Below are 22,434 nucleotides of genomic sequence, written 5' to 3'. Positions count from 1 at the left end.
GAACACTTCTCTCCCCTTTCTTCCTCTCCTAAAAAATGTAAGATAAGATATGAGATCACCTTCCCCCCTTTATCCATCCAAAACCTACTCCCCATACTCACAATCCCGAGCTCCCCCCTCTGCATGAAGCTAGACCACACAAAAGAAGGATAAAAGGACCAAAAAGCTGAAAATCAGGGGCAGGTGAACTGCCTTCTACAGTTCCGCGGGTGCCCGCAAGGCGCCGGCGGGGGCTTGGCTTCGCGAGGGTGGCTGCTGGAGTGATTGGCGGGTGCCAGCGATGGCTCGGCGGGCACCCGCGGAAGCTTGCGGGACCTTCTACGGGGGCTCCACGGGGGCTCGTAAAATTGGGTAAAGAGTAGAGGGGTTTGGCGGGCGCCCACGGGAGCTTACAGCTACAGCTTTGTCAACGCTTCTTGCAAGTCTCATCAAGCCGGATCGTGGGTATGCTTCCAACTCAGAAGCACTATGAACACTTAGCCATGGCTTCACAAAAACTGTAACATAAGAGGTTCGGTCCATAAGATGACTCCCCGGCACGGCGCACGTGTTTCAACACAAATGATGTAAAAATCGCTTTTTTGATCATTCTCGGGAAAACCACCTGAAACCAAAAAGAAATACACAAATGAATTAAAACTGTACATTATACTCCATTAATAGGCTTAACTAATGCAAGAAAGGGTGCTTGAATATGCAATATTCGGTGCTTATCACACCCCCAAACTTACATTTTTCTAGTCCCTTAGCAAAACAAAATAAAGAGCTTAATGAAAATGACGACCAATGAAATACTGACACATGCATTAATCATGAAATAAAAATATCGACGAAGCTCAACTATGATTTGGAACATAGAAAATTTGAAGATAGACATTGAGCAGACTACCTTGCATATATGAAGCCTTAACACACAAAATGGCAAAACAAGTTCAACTTAAATGCATCAATCATCAAGGTCTATATAAACACTTCAATTGTCATCTCTTGAATAATATGAACTCTAACTTCAGTGTAAGTAAGCCCGATTCCCAATATGTGGATTTTACCCTCTTTTTCCAATCCCAAAAACACATTTTCAAATCCTTAAATTTCCTTCTAAATGAGGTCCCCAAGGCATAACTTTATTTACAATACAACTTTTGTTGCTTATTAAGAATTTTATTCTAACTTAAAATGAAACATACTATGGTTGTGTAATGTTAAAAATCCCTTAAGTTTTCTAACCAACCCATGTAGCAAGTGTTAGGCCAACAACTCCCAAGCCAGATGGCTTTAGGGTGCTAAATGTTGAAACATTCCTAGGGCTTAATGACTCAAGTTGGAAAGGCTACGAACTTCGATGAACTAGATTTATTTATTTTTGAACAACCGTGCAATGTCTAAGCTCTTTAAGCTTTCTAACCAACTCGTATAACAAGTGTCGGGCCAACAACTCCCAAACCAGATGGCTTTAGGGTGCTAAGTGTAGAAACACTCCTAGGGCTTAATAACTTGAGTTGGAAAGCTTACGAACTTCAACTGGTCATTGATTTTATTTATTTTTTTGATTAGAAATGCCAAGGATATCCATTCATTTAGGTTACTAATTCAGATCACTGAGTCTCGATCAAGGTCAATTTGGGTTGCATGCCTCACAATTAGGTTTTCGGTGTGCAAATGTGCAATGTGAAGCATAACAGAGTATGAAATCCGACGAAAATTTAATTGAAGTCTTTATACAAACTGATTATGAATCAACATGCTTATTTCAAAAGTTTCTTTATTTTTAAAAATTGTCTTGGCTTCTATACACAAAGTATTAAGCACATGCTTTAACCTTCAAAAATTTCAATGATTACACTATCATTGCTTTAAACAATATGATTTTATTAACTTACGAGCATAAAAAATGAGCAAAAATCATCAAAACTGCAATAACATGCACATGCACCAAAAATGTAATAGCATGCACATGCACCCCCAAACTTGAATGTCACATTATCCTCAATGTGAGAAGACAAGGGACAAGCAAAGAGAATGAACAAAGGGGGAAAGGAATAATAGTACCAAGTTGAGAGGATTGGAGTGGCGGTGCAAAAATAGGCCACCTCATGAATTCCATGAGCATGCCCCCAAACTTGGTGTCAAAAACCTGTCAAAAGACATCTATACATAGCAAGAATCATTTGAATCCAAATTTAATGAAAATAACTGCAATTTATTCGACTAAAAACTATAATCCATGCAAAGTAGCAAAAGTGATGCAGTTATAAGTTCAAAAGAAAAAACTGAAAAGCAATTGCCAAACGCGGCCCAAAATAAGTCTAAAAAGTACTACGAAAAAGGGAAATAAAACTGAAAGCATAAAATCACTCCATCATTGGAGTGGAGGAGGAAGCATCAGATGCACCAGGTGCACGGTCAATCAATGACTATAGCATAGCCTGTAAAATCTCTTGATTTTCCTGAGTCTTCTGGATGGTGCCCTCTATGGCGTCAAAGTGCAAGGTAAATGCATCGAGACGAGCATTCAAGGTAAGATAGCCAACTCGAGTTATGACATCTAACGGTGGAGGCACAGGGGCATCATGAACAGGCGAAGCAGGAGCCACAAGGGGTGCTGGAGCACTCCAATCTAATTCATCCCCAATGCAGGCCTGACAGGATGTCTTGAGCTGAGCCGTGCTCGACTTCCAAACCCCAAGATTAAACTCAAACATATCTTTGTTTTTCTCCTCACCACGGAGTGCCATGAATCTAGCATTTTTAAGCAACCTTGTGATAAGGTAAGGGAATGGGAACGGCCAAGTGGTGGTCGTGCTTGATCGTGTTATAATCAGCTCATTGTAGACTTTAAGAAGTTGGTCCCAGACGAGCCTTGGGACGCAAAACCAGCATTCTGTCTCAGCGGAGTAGAGTGTGTTCAGAAAATCCCCTTTTCACTCGGAATGGCCTGGGATAGGTAAAATTTTCTTGACAAGCACCGAGTCAAGAAACCATAGTCGGCATAGCAAGAAAGACTTGTTTGTGCTGGTGGTGCGATTGCCAGTGTACTGATTGTGGCATATGTCCCTCACAATGTCCGCCAATTTGTAATGATCCGGAAAATCCCCATAAAGAGGCAAGCTATTTTCGGCTACCGGTGAAATCAAAGGACAACCTATGGCCAAAGCAAGGTCGTCGAGAGTGAACTCAGAATCATAGTCATCAATGGTGGTTTTGATTATGTCCGGTTCCTCACATGAATATGACAGGTTGGAGTAGAAGAGACGGACCACGCGTGGGATGTATGAATGAGCACGTGGTTTGAAGAGAGCTTCATGATTATTTTCAAAACCATATTTGATAGCAAACTTGGCTTTGGGTACAATTGGCCATTCAGCCCAATTAGGAGTCGGAGGCACATTGGAAAGTCCCTTGGACGAGCGAGCACGCTTGGAAGCAACCTTAGGAGCCATCGGAAAGAAGAAAATTGGTTCATGACTTGTAGCAAACACCTAGTGTGCAGCAAAATTGGGAAGAGAGCAAAAATAAGGTTAGAAATGCAAAAACCCCAAAATTCTAACCTGTAATGGACATTCAATCACAACCCAACAATCCCCAATCCCTCAGAACAAGAAGTCCATCCTCCTTAGTGTAAAAATTTAAAGAAAAAGGAAGGTAGAAACACTTACCCAAAGCGTAGGACTCAAAGTTGCTTTATGCTTGATGATGATGGAAGATGATGGGTGATGATGGAAGATGATGGGTGATATGAATGAAGGAGGAGGTTAGAGAGAGATTGGAGGATGATGGAAAGGGGATTGAGAGATTGAGAGGCTGGGGATGAGAGATTAGAGGGAGGGAAAGGGTTTAAAATGAAACAAAATAGGGGAAATGGGCTTGGAAGCCCATTTAACTACCAGCGGAGGGCATCTGCGGGCACCCGCGGTGAGACGAGGGCAACTGGATAGATTGGCGGGCGCCTGCGGTGGCACTGCGGGTGCCCGCGGGACCTCTTGAAAAGCTGCCTTGGCAGTCAGACTCAGCTTGTAATGCTTGGGGTTGTGACTACAAATCAGGCTTTGGCACTTAATGGCCCAAGAGAAAAGCACATAATCCGCTTGTCATTTGGTCTCTTTTTTAATGAGCAAATACCTAAGAGTGGCATGATCTGAGAAGACAATGACCTTGGATCGAAGAAGATAGAAACAGAATTTATCCAAGGCATACACCACAGCTAGCAATTCTTTCTCAGTGGTGGTGTAATTTAACTGAGCATCAGAGAAGGTCTTGCTAGCATAATAGATGACGTATGGAAGTTTTTCCACACGTTGGCCTAAAACCGCACCTAATGCATAATCGGATGCATCACACATGATCTCAAATGGAAGAGACCAATTAGGCGGTTTCATGATTGGGGCGGATGAGAGAAGAGTGCGAAGTTTCACGAAAGCTTCCATACAAGCTTCATCAAAATTGAATGAAACATCCTTGGCAAGAAGATTACACAAGGGCCGAGAGATTTTGCTAAAATCTTTGATGAAGCAACTGTAGAAACCGGCATGATCAAGGAAGGAATGGATTTGATGGACCGAATTTGGAGGAGGGAGATTAGAGATTAACTCCACTTTGGCTTTGTCAACCTCAATTCCCCGTTTTGAAATGACATGTCCTAAAATGATGCCTTCTTGGACCATAAAGTGACTTTTCTCCTAACTTAGACTGAGATTTGTTTCCTTGCACCTTTGAAGTACAAGAGATAGATTTTGGAGACACGAGTCAAAGGAGGATCCAAAGACAGAAAAATCATCCATAAATACCTCTAAGAATTTTTTAACCATATCCGAAAATATGGACATCATGCATCTTTGGAACATGGCCGGTGCATTGCATAGCCTAAAAGGCATGCGTCTATAAGCAAAGGTTCCGAAGGGGCATGTGAATGTGGTCTTCTCTTGATCTTACAGATCAATTGCCACTTGGTTATAGCCAGAATAACCATCAAGCAAACAATAGAAGCTTTGGCTGGCTAACCTCTTTAGGATTTGATCAATGAATGGGAGTGGAAAATGATCTTTCCTAGTGGTCGAGTTAAGTTTCCGGTAGTCAATGCATACACGCCACCCGGTGGTGGTACGTTGTGGCATGAGCTCTCCCGCAGAATTTTCAACGACGGTGAGGCCAGATTTCTTAGGAACAACTTGAGTGGGACTCACCCACTTGTTATCGGAGATGGGGTAGATGATTCCTGCATCCAATAGCTTGATCACTTCTTTCATGACCACTTCCTTTATGTTGGGATTCAATCGGCGCTGCACCTCTCTAGAAGGTTTAACGTCCTCCTCTATATGGATGCGATGCATACAAATAGAAGGGTCGATTCCTTTCAAATCAGCCACTGCCCAGCCAATAGCTTCTTTGTGCTCTTGTAGCACCGCTAAAAGGCGAGTTTCTTGATCCTTTAAAAGGTCAGAAGCAATGATGACTAGAAGAGTTTGATTTGCACCAAGAAACACATACTTGAGGTGAGCCGGGAGTGGCTTTAGCTCAAGTTATGGAGGAGACTTCAAGGAAGGGACCGGAGGAGTAGAAGAAAGTTAAGGAAGCGGTTCTTTTGGAATTTTCCAAGGAGGAGTATCCATGACAGCATTAATGTCAAGCAAGGAGTTTACTTCTTGGATTGATTGGTCAATATCAAAGTTTGAGAAGTCAAAGTGAGACATGCAAGTTTCTAAAGGATCTTTGCTTAGAATGAAGGGGAGAGATTCTTCGACCACTTCATCTACCACATCGATAAGGAAACAATCATCCTCATCGGAAGGATGTTGAGTTGTATGGAAGATGTGGAGTTTGACTTGCATATTTCCAAAGGTGATATCCATCACCCTGGTTCGATAATTAATTGAAGCATTAGCCGTAGCTAAAAATGGCCTACCGAGGATTACGGGAATATGCTTCTTTGGGTCATGGACCAGTTCTGTGTCAATAACCACAAAGTTTACCAGGAAGTAGAATTTGTCCACTTTGATAATGACATCCTCAAGAATGCCTCGTGGGTGCTTAACCGATCTATCGGTAAGCTGTAAGACCATAGAGGTTGGCTTTAGATCTCCTAACCCAAGCTGTAAGTAAACTGAATATGGAATCAAATTTACACTAGCTCCTAAGTCAAGGAGGGCCCTTTCTATCTTGTTGTCCCCAATGACACACGAGATAGTTGGGGTGCCCAGATCCTTATACTTTGGAGGAGCACTGTGTTGAATGATTGCACTCACATTTTCAGTTAATCTTACCTTCTTTGGCAAATGATTTTTGGAAGTGCCCTTTTGAGTGCACAAATCCTTGAGAAATTTTGCATAGGGAGGGATTTGCTTTATAGCATCTAAGAGCGGCAAGTTGATCTTTACTTGCTTGAAAACTTCCCACATGTCTTGAAATTTGCAATTCTTTTTCCCAATTTGTGTCGATTCTTGGAGACATTGAGGAAGCGGAGCTTTTGGCTCATAAGAAATTTCCACATTTGGGGTGACAAGCTTAGGATTTTCATGAGTAGGATTTGGATTAGAAGAGCTGGTACTTGGATTTGGATTTTTTGAAGGAGAATTTTTGTCATCCTTGTTTCCATTAACCTTGTTGTCAACAACCTGACCACTCCTAAGGGTGGTGATTGCTTGGACTTGTTCATGCATTGGCCCACTCGGAGGAGGGGTTTCGTCAATCACATGCATCCTTCTAGGATTTTCAAATGGTTGAGCGGGAAGCTGACCCTTGTCCTTTTGGAGCAATTGATTCATGGAGTTATCTATTTGACCCACTTGATTCTCAAGCTTAGCTATGGACTGAGTATGAGAATGAAATATTTGGAGAGTGGGTTACAAGGATGTCAAGAGTTGCTTGTTGGAATCCATCATTTGTTTATTCAATGATTCCATCATTTACTTGTTTGTAGCCACGATTTCATCAGTTGGGAACACATGGGGTTGATTGGAGACATTTGGATTGTATGGAGGACAGTAGCTTGAGGAGGCCTGAAATTGCCTATTTTGAATTAAGAAGAGGGCTGATTTTGTTGCCCTTGATTTTGAAAACTCGAATTTTATGAGGCTTGTTGCCTCCATGAAAAATTTGGATGATCTCTCCATCCCAGATTGTAAGTATTGGAATATGGATTATTCCTAGGCCTTGAGAACATTGCATTTGCTTGCTCTTGATTGGAATTAGGAAATTGTTCCAGTGTGGGACAATCTTCCGAGAGATGGAATGGACTAGTACATGATGCACACATCGCACTAGCTGAATTTTGAGACAGGGAAGGAGATAGATGCGGTGCCATCAATTGGTAGAATTTATGGGCTATGGCATCCACTTGAGATGATTCTTCCCTCATTGTCTTCAGTTGACAAGGGTTGGTGTTCTTTCTATTGGTTGAGGTTAGACCACTACGAGAATTATGCTGTAACGAGTTTTCACTCAAATTCTCAAGTAAGGTCCATGCCTCATCCGCAATTTTAGATATGAACATCCCTCCACAAGATGAGTCAACCATGAATCTACGTGGGTCGGTTAACCAAGCATAGAAGGCTTGCACCAATTGCCATTTTGGAATTAAGTGGTGTGGACATTTCCTTAAGAGATCTTGAAATCTCTCCCAAGTCTCATGGAGTTGTTCCCCCTCGCTTTGTGAAAAGCTAAAACTGGAATGCCTCATTAAATTGGTTTTACTCACTGGATAATATTTCTTTAAGAATTCTTGCTGCAGTTGAGCCCATGTGGTGATGGAATTTACAGCAAGGGAGTTCAACTAATACTTTGCCCGTTCTTTTAATGAGAATGGGAAGAGATGTAAATGGAGAGCATTGTCAGGAAAGCCCCTCAGCTTGATGGTAGAGCATATTTCAAGGAATTCATTAAGGTGCTTATAAGGGTCCTCATTTTCAAAGTCATGAAAAGATGGAAGCATTTGGATGGTGCTAGATTTGATTTCATATTGAGCGGCCTTAATATTTGGCATCACTATGCAAGAGGGATAAACATAAGTGGTAGGGATGAAGTGGTCTCTAAGAGTCATGGGAACCACATTTGGAATTTCGGCCCTATCATTATTAACTCCCTCATTTCCAACATTTCCTACATTGTCAGCCATTATGTTAAATTTAGTTTCAAGCTCTCTTATGCTAGTAGATTCCCTAAGTTTTCTTCTAAGAGTTCTTTCGAGTGAATTTATGTCAACTGGTGATTCTAGAGTTGGTAGGGAGAGTGATCTATAGCCAAACATCAATAACACACCCCACAATCAATACAATAATTCATCACCATCAACTCCACATATGATGTTCCCTTTCTCCTCAATTATCAAGACATAAATTAAATGGCCACAACAAGGACCGATGCTTTGCAATTGAAAATAGACAAGACAATAGCCTCGACAAGGGCTTCACAACTTAACTATCACCAAATTTAACACATGCACAATATTAACAATTTCAAAACTAGAAGGCCAAGAGACTTACTTGGAGTCCTCTAGACTTACAAATTTGCTAGCGTTCCCTCGGCAAGCATCAAGTCCCTAGAATCTCACAAACAACTTACAACACAAAGATAGTCAAAACCGCACAAGAAATATTCACAAATCACAATATTGACAATCAAACCAAAATTAACCCTAGAACTTCGGTTGCTAAACCGTGTGCAGTCCCCGACAACGGTGCCAAAAATTGATGGAAGGCTGGACTATCAATTATAATTCAACCCTTTTGCAATAGCACAAATCATTGTAAAATAGGGCTATTGGTCGGGTAAGTCGAATCACTGAGACTGCTAGTTTATGGCAACTTAGGTGTCTAGAATCATTTTTAGAATGATAAAGGGGTAACAAGGATTTTTTTGTTTGTCACTTAAGCTATGAATTAAGAAATGCATAAAACAGTAAATTACAAGGAGTTTAGAAAGAAAAGATCTAGATAGAGAGGTCTAGGGAAGTGAATCCACTCTTACCTTTTACACATGCTAAGTATATGATTGATTTGGGAAATTAATGTATATACATGACCATGATACATAGCAACACATAATTACTACAATATCTTCAAGAAATTCATTTAATCTCAAGGTAAGAATAACCTATCAAAGCTTCACATGCTTGAGCTACCTAGACTATGGTGTAACCTTAGACATGCTCGCTAAGCTAGAGATTATCAAACCCTTAATTAAATGGTAAAAGCACATGGAATCAAGGTGCAAGATTAACCCATCAAAAGAAAGTCTTAAGCTATGGATTAACAAATTTCTCAAAAACCATGCCATTAAAACTATTCCATAATCTTGTTTCCATTGTCACTATGAAAATACTAGCCTTACAACCATGAGAATAAATAATCTAAGACAAGAATATTTGATTTAACATGATCATTTCTAAATAAAAACATTCATTACAAATTGTAATATGCTCTAGATTATGGAATTTGGCCATACATACATTTCATTCCCCAAAAATAAATCAAAAATTAGACATGCTTACAAGGAAGGTTTTCATCACCTCCCTAGATGGAGGTTTAGTTACCCATTAATGCTAAGAAGGAAGAGAATGAGGAAGAGAAAGCCTCCATTGCTGCACCTTAACTCCAAGAACACTTCTCTCCCCTTTCTTCCTCTCCCAAAAAATGTAAGATAAGATATGAGATCACCTTCCCCCTTTTATCCATCCAAAACCTACTCCCCATACTCACAATCCTGAGCTCCCCCCTCTGCATGAAGCTAGACCACACAAAAGAAGGATAAAGGGACCAAAAAGCTAAAAATCAGGGGCAGTTGAACTGCCTTCTACAGTTCTGCGGGTGCCCGCGAGGCCCCAACGAGGGCTTGGCTTCGCGAGGGTGGCTGCTGGAGTGATTGGGGGCGCTCATGATGGCTCGGCGGGCGCCCGTGGAAGCTTGCGGGACCTTCTTCGGGAGCTCTGCGGGGGCTCGCGAAAATAGGCAGAGAGTAGAGGGGTTTGGCGGGCGCCCGCGGTGGCGCAGCGGGCACCCACGGGAGCTTGCAGCTGCAGCTTTGTCAATGCTTCTTGCAAGTCTCATCAAGCCGGATTGTGGACATGCTTCCAACTCAGAAGCATAACGAACACTAAGCCATGGCTTCACAAAAACTACAACATAAGAGGTTCGGTCCAGAAGATGACTCCCCGACACGGCGCATGTGTTTCAACACAAATGATGTAAAAACCGCTTCTTTGATCATTCTCGGGAAAACCACCTGAAACCAGAAAGAAATACACAAATGAATTAAAACTATACATTATACTCCATTAATAGGCTTAACTAATGCAAGAAAGGGCGCTTGAATATGCAATATTCGGCGCTTATCATAATGTCCTAAAGCTGTCCGGTTTGGGAGTCATTGACCTAACGCTTGACCTCATGGATCACTAGAAAGCGTAATGGATCACTACATTGCACCATGCTTCCATCTTTGATCCTTAGGGTTAGTACAATAATAAATAATAAAAATAAATAAAAAAATCGAGTGGAAAGAATAAGTGCACCTAGTTGAATAAAGGTTTAATAAAAAGTTCATTCTTTGTCTTCATGATCGGTACTAGATTTGTGTGCTAGCTTGAGGTCGGTTATGATCATTTCTTTAGTTGGCTTAGTTAACAACATATTTGATGCCAATTCACTTAAAAATAATTCTAGAGTTGTTTTGATTTGCATGATCACATTGTCTTGATGTGTGAAGGACCATACTTGCTTGCTTGATGTTGAAATTTTGGGAGATTGCTTGGAAATGGTTGAAAAATTACATACTTGAGGTAGTTTTCTCCTAATGCTTATTTGGATATTGGTTCCTCTTTAGTGAGAAAGAGCTCAATGTTTATGGGTCTCATTTCTGGAAACCCTCATGAGACTTCACTCGTCCACTAGGGTAACCTAAGGGTTTAAAAGGCTTGTTGCATATGCTAAATGTAATCGTATTCCCTACGAAAGTGGCGTTATCCATTTATTGCTTTCTAGTTCATAGTTGTTTAGTTATTCATTTCTTTCTTTTCTTTATAGTTCATTGCTAGGGACTAGCAATATTTAAGTTTGGGAATGTGATAAGCGCTGAAAAGTGCACATTTAAACCCCTTAATCTTGAATGTTGTAGGACCTTATTTTATCTTATTTTCCCGTTTGAGTACTAATTTATGTTTTTGTCTATTTTTAGGTCAATAAGGTTCAAATGGGCTAATTTCAGTCCAATAAGGCCTTTTTGGAGTCAAACTAAGTCTTGGTGCGAAGCTGGAGCAAAAGGAGGCTAATGCTGAAAACTGCCTAGTTGGAACGATCGTGTGAACGATCGAACCCTGAACGATCATATCTCTAAATGATCGAACCATACCTCTGAATGATCGATCTCTGAATGATCACACCATACCTCTAAACGATCGAACCAACTCTGAACGACCACACTGTTGGTAACTATTCGCAGAAGCTATAAAAAAGCAGATCTAAAGCTCATTTGGACCCAACTCGGGCTGTGCTTGAAAGGGGAGATCCTAGGGCTGAGTTCTCACATTTTTAGGCTCTAAAAGCCTTGTATATAAGGGAGATTGAACCATTTTTGTAGGGATATTCATATTTTTACATTGTAATTTCTATATTGTTGTAGTTTCTCTCTCTAGAAAGTTAGAAATTAGGGTTAGAAGAAAAGAGGGAAGTGGAGGTACATCTCTAGATCCATATGCTCTCTCTCTAGAGCTTCAAAGAAAAAGAAGATGAGGAGGAAGAAGAAGATGGAGCCATGTTTGGAGCTTACCCTTGAGGGCTCTATGACCACACCCACCTCCTCCATGATTGGTTAGGCTTCTCTTTGGGGCTTGGATGAGCCACAAGCTTGTAAACTAAACCTTTTCTCTTAACCTTTAGGGAATTTAGCTTGTGATTAGTGTTATAGCCTTGTGAATAACTTGAATTTTGGTTTATTTCTATAATTTCTATGGTTTAATTCTTCCTATTAATTCTCTAGTTTATTTACATGCCTATGTGTGATTAAATTGTGAATTATGTCTCACATAGTTCATATGGTTTAATTCTTCCTATTGATTCTCTTTGTGATTACATGTTGTCTTATATGTGATTATTTAGGAATGATTTTTACACTAGTTTCTCTATATTGGTTGCATGTCTATGTGTGATTAATTAAGGATCTAGGGATGGCTATGCATGGTATTGATTGAATGGGTTTGTCAATTAATTTAATGGATTATACTTAGACTTGATGGGTTATTTTACAATTTAATTCATGCTTGTAGGTAGGTAGACAATCTATGCTTGATTTGATATTCCATGGCTTATTGTTGCAAATTTCATAATTTTCTAAATTGATGTGTATTACATTTGCTGACTACTTTGATGGATCATGCTTAGAATTGATTGGTTGTGCTACACTTAGTTTATTTATTGGTTAGGTAGGCAATTCATACTTGACTTTGATGGTCCATGCTTATTATCACAATTGGTAGTCGCATTTTGTTCACAATAATGTTTTTCCCCAGTTAGTTGAAAGAAGTGGATTAGTGAATGAGCTCGGTGGTGATTCTGATGCCCTAAGCCTCTCTTCTCATCTCTTAAATCCTAGCTTAATTTTATTGCATTTTAATTAATTGTATCTTAGTGTAATCAAACAACCAACCCTTATCTGCAATCATTTGGTACATTAGAGTCAAAATTTAATTCCAACACGTATAATCTCTGCGGACGATCCCTACTCGCTATACTTCATTAGTTGTAGTAGTGGTTTTATAAATGTAAATTTGATTTTTAAAGGCTTCCTAAACCACAATCATATTTTGACCTTGCGAAGCGACCTCTCGCATTAAAAAGTTGGTTTTCTATCACATAGAAAGGGGCTCGTCAACATTGAAATGCATGTAGCATTCATGCATTGTCATAAGGTGATGAAATGGGGGTTGATTTTGAATGGAAGGTTGATTTTGAAAAAGGTGTTTTAAAAAAGGAAGTTTGTGAAAACTGGATGACAAGGAATTACCTTGTGTCTGTGGCGTTAATGGAACGTAGAGTGGAAGTAAGGAGACTACCTTACGCGTGGTTAAGTTACCTAGGCCCCAAATAACACTAAGGAGTTACCTTAGGTCAGGGATAATTAGCCAATCCTCCTCTCGTGGCGTCGGGGAATCACCTCGGGTCGGGTTACATTAATGGTTTGGTGGTTATAGCATTGGAAAGGATTTTGGAAAATGGGGAAAGATATTGGCATTGCACCTCATTGCATTTATGGGACTTAGATTACATCATGATTATTTTTCCTTAGATTAAACTTGATCCCATCTTCTATATCCTATGCTTTGTATGCGATTCACAGGATCATTAAGTAGTACATTTTAGGCACCTCCTACTGAGCCGTTGTGCTCATGCTATATTTTAACAATTTTCAGGAACTTGAAAGGAGGTAATGTGTGATACCCCTCGATTCCGAAATACAGGTTGATCAGGTTCGCGCATGAGACCGAGGGAAATATCAAACAATTAATATTTTAAATCAAATAGAAAATACAAAAAGATAAATAATAAATAAATAATACTGCTGAAGGGAAAAACTAATTAAGAAATAAATAGAGAATAAATCCTCTAAATAAAATCCATTAATTCCCAAAGATAAATAAAACTCTAAAGAATAATTAATTAAATCCAAAATATAATTAATTCTCCAAAATATAAATCAGAAATCCTTAACATGGACCCCTAATAAAATCCCATAACTGAAATAAATATAACTGTCTAAACTGAAATAAATAATCAGGAAGTGGAATCAAACGTCGACAACACCGAAAGAGTGAAGAAGATAAGTCTCTGATTTGCACGAGCAACCTCTACCCTGCTACTGACGAGAAACTAAAAAATATAATAAAGGTGGGTCAAAACCCACGAACAAGTCATTTCTACGATAATCCAAATAGAGACCTGGTGAACTACACATCTATAGCTAACTCATACAATAGTTACATATATAATCGATAAATATAAATATACACACTAAAAACTCTCACTGGATTAAGGCAGACTCAACTGGATAGTGAGTATCTCATGCAAAACATACATAAGGTGGTCATGAGTCCTCCTTATACCAAGGCACACACATCCCTAAAATCCAGCTACCAATCTCAACTGGCAATATACGCCTCTTTCCTAACCACTTATCATGAGACCTCAAGCCCGTATTATGGTACATATAATATCTATCTATATAACTAACCATATCCTGACAATGGCGCATCAACAATAATGACCATACCTATATCTTAACAATGGGTTGGAAACATATAAATTAAAATAGCCATATCCAAACATTAGTATGTTATCCATATCCTGACAATGACATAACATAGAACCACATCTTAACAATAGTTCCCAACATTCCACATATATATAGATCGTGTTTAAGATCATAAAACATAGTTATGCACTAGATTAAAATCACATCATCATATAACAATAAATAGCATACAATTTAATATTATTAAATCTCAAGAATCACTTATAGTTATTTAAAGATTTTATCTTAACATAAATGGAACCCTACACGTGCTGATACTTTATATTTACAACCAATTAAGAGCTTCACGATCTTATCTCATGCTAAACATCTAATCTCACATGATAAAACAAGTTATAAGATTAAATTCACAAATTCATAATTGAATTAATCCAATTAACATGCATCGTTATCATCATGCCTTTTTAATTCACATATCACTGTTCTTAAGTCCATATATATTGCTCGGAACCTTAAATAATCAAACCGGGGTTAAATGGAACACACTTTCCCAAAACCACACAGTAGCGCTCGAGCGCTAAACAGCGTTAACCAATAGTGCTCGAGCACTATTTCCCTGAAAAAGGCGCTCGAGCCCTGTAAAATAATGCTCGAGCGCTGTTCCCGGAAACAGCTCAAGAAACCCAACTTCGAGCCTTGTTCTATCTCCATTGTTAAGGGTCTTAAAGTATATTACTAAGTCCCATAACCCTTCATGAACGAATTTACATCAAATTAACATGTAAAAATCAATTTAAAGTAAATCTAAGCCTTTACTTGTCCAAAGCATTCAACATGAACAAATATGAACATATATTCGCAAAACTTATGTTCTAGATCAATTTAAACAGGAATACATATTTTATTATTCCTTTAAAAATCCCTAAAGTTATACTAAAGATATACAGAACACATGTCTAAGGGAGAAGTGTAGAACAGAGTACTTGCCTTAAGCTTCGGATCGAAAATTAAACTCCTTCTTCCTTACTCTTCTTCTCTAACACCGGCAATCTTCTAGTTACCACCGTCCACTCCACTGAGCCGATCTACCCATGAATGGATCTCCTCTTCTTCTTCTTCCTCTAGCTTTTTCTCTCTCTCTTTCTCAGGTCTTTCTCTCTCTCGCCCCTCTATTTCTTTTTTTCTCTTTTACTCTTTCTAGTTCTATAATATATGTATATATAAATATACACTACCTACAACCCTAGTCCTAACACAAGTCTGACAAAACATAAAATAACTAATTATAATAATGATTAATTATTATAATAAAACATAATATATATATATATACACAACATTATATATATATATATATATACACTAATCCCCATGGGTTAATATCCAACCCTTTTAGGATCCCTTCTAAATAATCCAAGACCCATCTAGTTGGTTCAATGACTACAACTCAAATCCATAACCTTTAAAAAATAAATAAATAAATAAACAAACCATTTAACTAAACAATTAAGCATTTAAAACCATTTAATTAAATAACACATCACAAATGAAATCAATTAAAAGAATACACATACACAATTAGTCACATCAATAAATTTAAATAAAATAAAATAAAATAAATAAAACAACTAAAAGCAATTAATCAAATAATCACGTAATTAAATATAAAAACCAAATAATCAAATAGCTACATAATTAAATAAAAATGCAATTAAAATACTTAAATAAATCTCCAAAATTAGGGGTATTACATAATAGACAACCCACAACCTCTTCCATGATAGCTCTGTCGATCTCTTTTGTAGACTAGGCCATTAGTCTATTTTGAAGTTGTAATTTTGATGTAAATGAAGTACTTGTAAAAGCCATGCAATCTTTTTTGTTATAAACTTGTATATGACCGGCCTATGTATTTATTTTTCGGATATAAATGGTTTTGAGAGCATTCTTTTGCATTTTATGGTCTCATTAGGATTTCTAAGTCCATGCAAGGCCTTATGGCCATGCTATGTTTTAATCAGACTCGTTTTGACTTCAATGGATGTATTAAGCTCGTTTATGTTTCAATTAAATGCATGGATGTTAATTGAAGTTGTAACATACCAAATGCATGTTTTCGAGACAGGTTTAAACCATATTTAAGTTTGTAAATGGACCAATATGGGTGCCGGGGCTTAAACCAATAGAAACAGGCCTAAAAGGCCAAAGAAGTGCAAACCGCTCAATGTGTGGAAGCCCAGACATCGATCGGTATCTAGGAAGTGGCATTTCCTGGGTGTAGGGCTAAACCGGTTGACATGAAGTTGTATACGTCAACCGATTTAGCTGAACCAGTCAACGTGTACCCTGCACACGTCGACCGGTTCCTGTTGCATCCTAGTTTTCATTTATTTCCCTCTCTTGTCTAATCCCAACCCATTTGACGATGCCATGGTACACTACAAGGTATAGTATGATGTACTAATTATATTTAAACATTAGAAGTGACCGAAAAGCCTCTAGATGACCTCGAGTTCAATTAAGGACCCGGATAATGATCCGGACCCCTTGGGTTTGAGTCGTTTCATGATTTACCCAACAAGGGCTTTCATTTGAGATCCCTATTGCAAGAGGTTTAAGGATTTTGAAATTAGGGCTTATTTGGCTAGTACAATTTGAGGTAAGGGTTTTCTAAGACCTTAAATTTTGTCTTTCATTGAGGATTATTATTTTATTCCTTCATTAAATTCCATGTTTGATGCCATACTATGAAATTGATGCTAGTAAGGTGTTAATGAGATGATATGTGTCCAAAGTATGCTTATGTAAAATAAACGTGTTATTCTATGTTGAACTTAAATGCTAGCATGGTTGTGTTACTATGGCTTATGTGAAGAGCATGCTTGTTATCAAATGATGGAGAAATGTTATGTATATAGTTGAAATTGTTATCAAATGTATTGCTTGACATTGTATTATAAAAAAAAATGCCATGGTTGTATCCAATTTCTAGATGATACGATGTTTATGCCATTGGTGCTATATGAATGAAAATGAGGTTGAATTAATGGAATTGATGCATATGCATGACAGGAAAATGAAAAAGGGTGAAATTAAGTTTTTATAAAATGAGCCAGATTTCGCGAGTTCGGTGTTAACCTTGACCTAGAGGGAGCCATGCCAATTTAGGACGCATAAAGTTGATTACTAGGCCCCAAATGGTCGTTAATTTAGAGGCCAGGGATAGCTAATCAATCTTGTCTCGGTAAAGTCAAATAGCGACTTTCAGTGTGAGTTAGGGTCGGTAGAAAGCAAGTTTGAGGGATATGGTACATTGTTTCACATCCCATGCACATTTTTATTAAAATGTATAATTATCGTTGATGAGATTGATTTTATGGTATACATGCTATAAGAACCCCAATGCATTATCTCGGTTATCTTTTATCCCTATTACGTGTATGTGGCTTAAGGGAGCCCAAAGTTGACGCCTTAAGTGACTTCTACTGAGCCTCAATGTTCACCCATTCCTTTAACATTTTTCAGGTCATGTCAAGGAAGTGGTTGATGATGTTCCTCCATAAGTGTAGTAGAGGTTGATGAAACCCTCTTTTGTAATTTTTGTAAACAATGTTTAACTATGATGATTATTTTTGTAAAGATGACGTTATCTGTTTAATTGTATAAGGAATTATAATTAAGACCTTAGAGGTCTTTAACTTGTAAACTTACTCTTTTGGAATATTATTTGTATAATTTGGGCATATAAGTTATGAGGACGACAATTATGTTTTCATTATGAAGTTTTGGGACGATGTGTAATTTAATGATGTATTTTGAGCCATCATAATGTATAAATGATGTTGTGGGACTGTATCCATATTTTTAGGATTGTTTTGGGACATATTTTAAGTGTATAAAAGTGTCATTTGTCTTAAATTTCAATGTAGGAACCAACCAAGGCTTTATTGGAGGAGAACGGCCATTTTTAGCTTTTAGCTCGATCAATCGAGTCCCCTCTTGATCAATCGAGCCTCCCATACTTAGAAAAATTGAGAAAGACCTCAAATTTCATACTCTCGGCCCCAACGTTCGAGCTTGGACTCGATTGATCGAGCTTGGACTCAATCGGTCGTGTTAGGCTTAATCGATCGAGCACTCTTACTTGTCACTGGTTGTTAATCCAAATATTAAGCGTCCATAACTCCCTCATTTCAAACCCAAATTAGGTCATTCTTAAGTCTAAACCTACCGACTAAAAGTAAGATTTCCAATGATGTCAACCTCATCCTCAAATTACAATCACACTGAGAGTTATAGCTTATTTAGTGAAGAGGCGTTGGAGAATATTTAAAATCGAGAAGGAATATTCGTGGGGGAACCTTGGCTAGGTACCCTAGAACCTCTTAGAATGCTATGAAATGACTAGTGGATTGTATAAACCTTATTTGACTTACTTAGGGTTAGATTATTTCCACTTTGTTGTAATATGACCATTTTACCTTTATGTGACCTCGGGTCTGGTTAAGATCAGGTTAGCGATCCGAATTCCCTGAATTTGGGTCGTTATAGTGCCAATGTGTGTTATAAAAACTAGTAAGGTGTATTAATTATAGTTTGACCATAGAAATTACCGTGTTGCCCCTAAATGACCTCAAGTTCGGTTAAGGACCCGGAGAATGATTCGGACCCCCGGGTTCGGGGCGTTACAAACTTGCTATTAGAGTGATGCAGACCTTGTGTATACTAAAAAATGAGATGTTTTGTATGTGGCAAATGGGACATCAACTTTTATATTTATAGAACCACTAAACACTCATACGTTAGTACAGTAAGAAGGGATTGTCTATAGGGATTATTGGCATGGAATTTAACTTAACATCAATGAGTGTGAGATTGAAAACATGGTGATTAGTTGATTATACTAATGATGGTTTTACTATATAGAGCATGCAAATGAAATAAAGCTAAAGTAAACTTGGATTGAAGTAATAAGGAGAGAGGCTTAAGGCATGGATTACACCACTAAACTCATGTAATTAAACCAAATGCCTTTAATTAATAGGAAAAACACAATGTAATAGAAATTTGGCTACAAGCACACATCAATAATCAAGAAGATAATACAAATTGCAATGAATAAGCATAAATTATTAAAATTAAGCATGAATTGTCTACCTAACTACAATTACTCTAAGGTGTAGTACAACACATCAAAACTAAGTATAATCCATCAAACTACTAGCAATTGTATAAAAAAAAGAAAAAAATAAAAAAATAAAAAGAAAAACCATGCATGGCCATCACTAAGCACAATTACAAAAAGTACTCAATGTAGAAATCAACCCTCAATTAATCACATATAAGATAACATGTAACCAATATAGAGAATCAATTGAAAGAATTATCAATATAAACCTTGGTACAACTAAGTTTGAATTCATAAGATCAAGCACTAATTATAATTACTAATCCCCAAAATTGAAAGATAAAGATTTAATTACACAAGCTTAAGGCAAATCCAAGCCCTAAGTGAAGAATTAGCCACTCATAGAAAAGGTAGATGTCATCGTGGTGGTCTCATAATTCATCTCTAAGCTTGGGTTCATTTTCTTCTTCTTCTTCTTCCTTGGTAGAAACCCTAGAGAGAGAATGTAGAGAGTGTGTCCCAATTGTCTATTCAATCTTCTAATTGTCCACTAATTGTTCCAACAATTGCCAACCTTTTTAAAAATTGGTTCAATCTTCTATTTATATGCGACTATTGGGATAGAAAAATGGTTAGAATATGTGCACAAGGACACCTGATGAATTGCACCCCGAGCCCCCTTAAATTAAAGCTTAAATTCTGATTTTCGCACCTGCCAGAACATAGTCCGATCGCGCGGAGTCCTAACACTGCCCAAACGCACTTCGAGTGATCGGATTTTGCTTGACTTTAACTTTGACCTTCTTTTCATTGCTCTTCCAAGGCTTGACATCTATCAATCTCTAAGGCACTAGAATTAATCCTGTTTAGTATCAAAAGTTTAAAAGTAAAGAATGAAACAAATTATGATTAAAACAGGAAAGTAAAGATAAACTAAGTTACTAACTAATGAAGATTAAGGGCTGAATAATGCATATTTCAGCACTTATCACACCCCCAAACTTACATATTGTTAGTCCCTTAGCAATAAAACAAAGTAAAAGCAACAATTATGAAAAGTAAAAACTGGATAACTCCTTTTTTTTATAGGAACACGATTGCATTTAGCATATGCAACAAGCCTTTTAAACCCCTAGGTTACCCCCATAATCCCTAGCTTTGCGACTTCTTCGTCCAACAACTCTTGACCTCAGGCTTACTCTTGATCTTTATAGAAAGATCACTGGTAGATTAACTAACACTCCATGAATGTTATGATCCTTTCAAAGTGTGATCGATCTCTCATTTTCTTCAAATCATAATTTGTTGGAGACAAATAGAAACTCTGTGTTCTGAATTGAATTGATTGAATCTTCAATATGCTTAAACTCTGATCAGATTGAGAATATCACCTTAAGATCACTCTCGTGTAATAGTGTGTGCTCTCAAATGTATAAAAATATACAGAAAAATCAAGGATGATTCTATGTAAAAAAATACTCTTAAAAAGCTCTCAATAGCCAAACTATTTTTCTCTTAAAAACCCTAATTAATCATGAGAGAAAGAGAGTTTCTATAGACTTAGAGAGTTCTTACAATAGGTAAAAATATCTTTCAAAATCGTGCAAGGGCTGCACTACAAGTTTGGGTAAAAACATGAAACTAAAAATTTACCAAAAACTGTTTTTTCACACATTCAAGCAAATGCAATGGGTTGGAAAAATCCAAAGAGCTATTTTTGCTCAAAAAATGCAGCTGGTTCTAAAGTGAAGTGCAACCGATTAGACTTTGCTGAATGCTATTTCTAACCTACGCCCTTATATGTGGCTTTAAAAATACTCACAAGTCTTCCTGACTCACATACCTGTTCTAAATGATGTTCTCATCGGATCAAAGTATGCTCATACATTGTAACACTTGTAATTTTGCTTCCGACACCGAGACTCAAAGTAAAATAAAAATTATAACTTGATTGGACACATTTTGACACCAAAATTTGTAAATTACAAAATTTATATCTCACACATGGTGTAATGACCTAAATCCGAGGATCCAGATCACTAACCGAGTCCTTACCCAAACCCGAGGTCACATAAGGGTACTATGGTCATTTCACATCATTATAATAGTTCTAAAGTCTATAAGGGTATAATAGTCATTTACCATGGTTAAATAATGGTTTAGAACCCGAAAGGGCAAAATAGTCATTTAATACGTTCATTATAGCTTCTAAATTCATTAGAGGTAAAACTGTCATTTTCTATAGTTATTCTATGCTTTGGTTGAAGTCTGGGGGTAATTAGGTAATTATATTAAAATCTAGGATCAAACAATAAATATCAGCTCATCTAACCGGTTAGATGGCTTAACCAGAGAGCATGCAAAAACTGAGGGACCATCTAACCGGGTAGACGGGTGCATCTTACCGGGTGGATGACCCCATCAAACCAGTTAGATGGAGAAATCCATCTATCCCTTACACTGCCCATACAACTAACCGGGTAGATAGGAGTATCTAACTGGTTAGATGGGCACCTAAACTTGATCTAACCGGTTAGATGATGCCCAGAAGTATTTATGTTGACCATAAGGATTCCATCCAAGGACAATCTATGTGTTTTGATGATAACAAACCATTAATGGTGTTTAAGGATTGATATTTACATTAAGTGTTATAGATGATTTACATTTAAAGAAGAACCTCAATGAAGATCATAACGATCATTCCAAGTATTCCATTACTCAAGATCACATCAATGAAAGAAATGGATACAAAGAAGACTTGAAGTTGTAAGGAAAGATAGCTTGGACTACAACGAGTAAGAAAGCAACTCTAAGAAAGGAACAGAGCATGACTACCTCAAAGCCTACACGATCATGGACAAAGCATGAAGAAAGGGGTAGATAGGTTGGTGAGTGTTTAGGATTCATTGTCAAGGTATTTATGAATCCATTTGAAGCTCGTTTCTATTGGACCATACATATCATATCATCATTCATATGCTCCTATATCCATTAGCAATAGACTATGTACTTCATTCATATAATTGACACAAGAAGTCTTTGCTAAAATAATGAGTTAGTTTAAGCTTGCA

This window comes from Cornus florida, unplaced genomic scaffold, assembly GCF_030987335.1.
Source record: "Cornus florida cultivar Cherokee Brave unplaced genomic scaffold, ASM3098733v1 CherokeeBrave_3.0.0_Hap2_Chr10, whole genome shotgun sequence".
Classification (NCBI taxonomy): Eukaryota; Viridiplantae; Streptophyta; class Magnoliopsida; order Cornales; family Cornaceae; genus Cornus; species Cornus florida.
The sequence above is the reverse complement of the archived record's forward strand: the minus strand, read 5'-3'. Positions refer to the sequence as shown.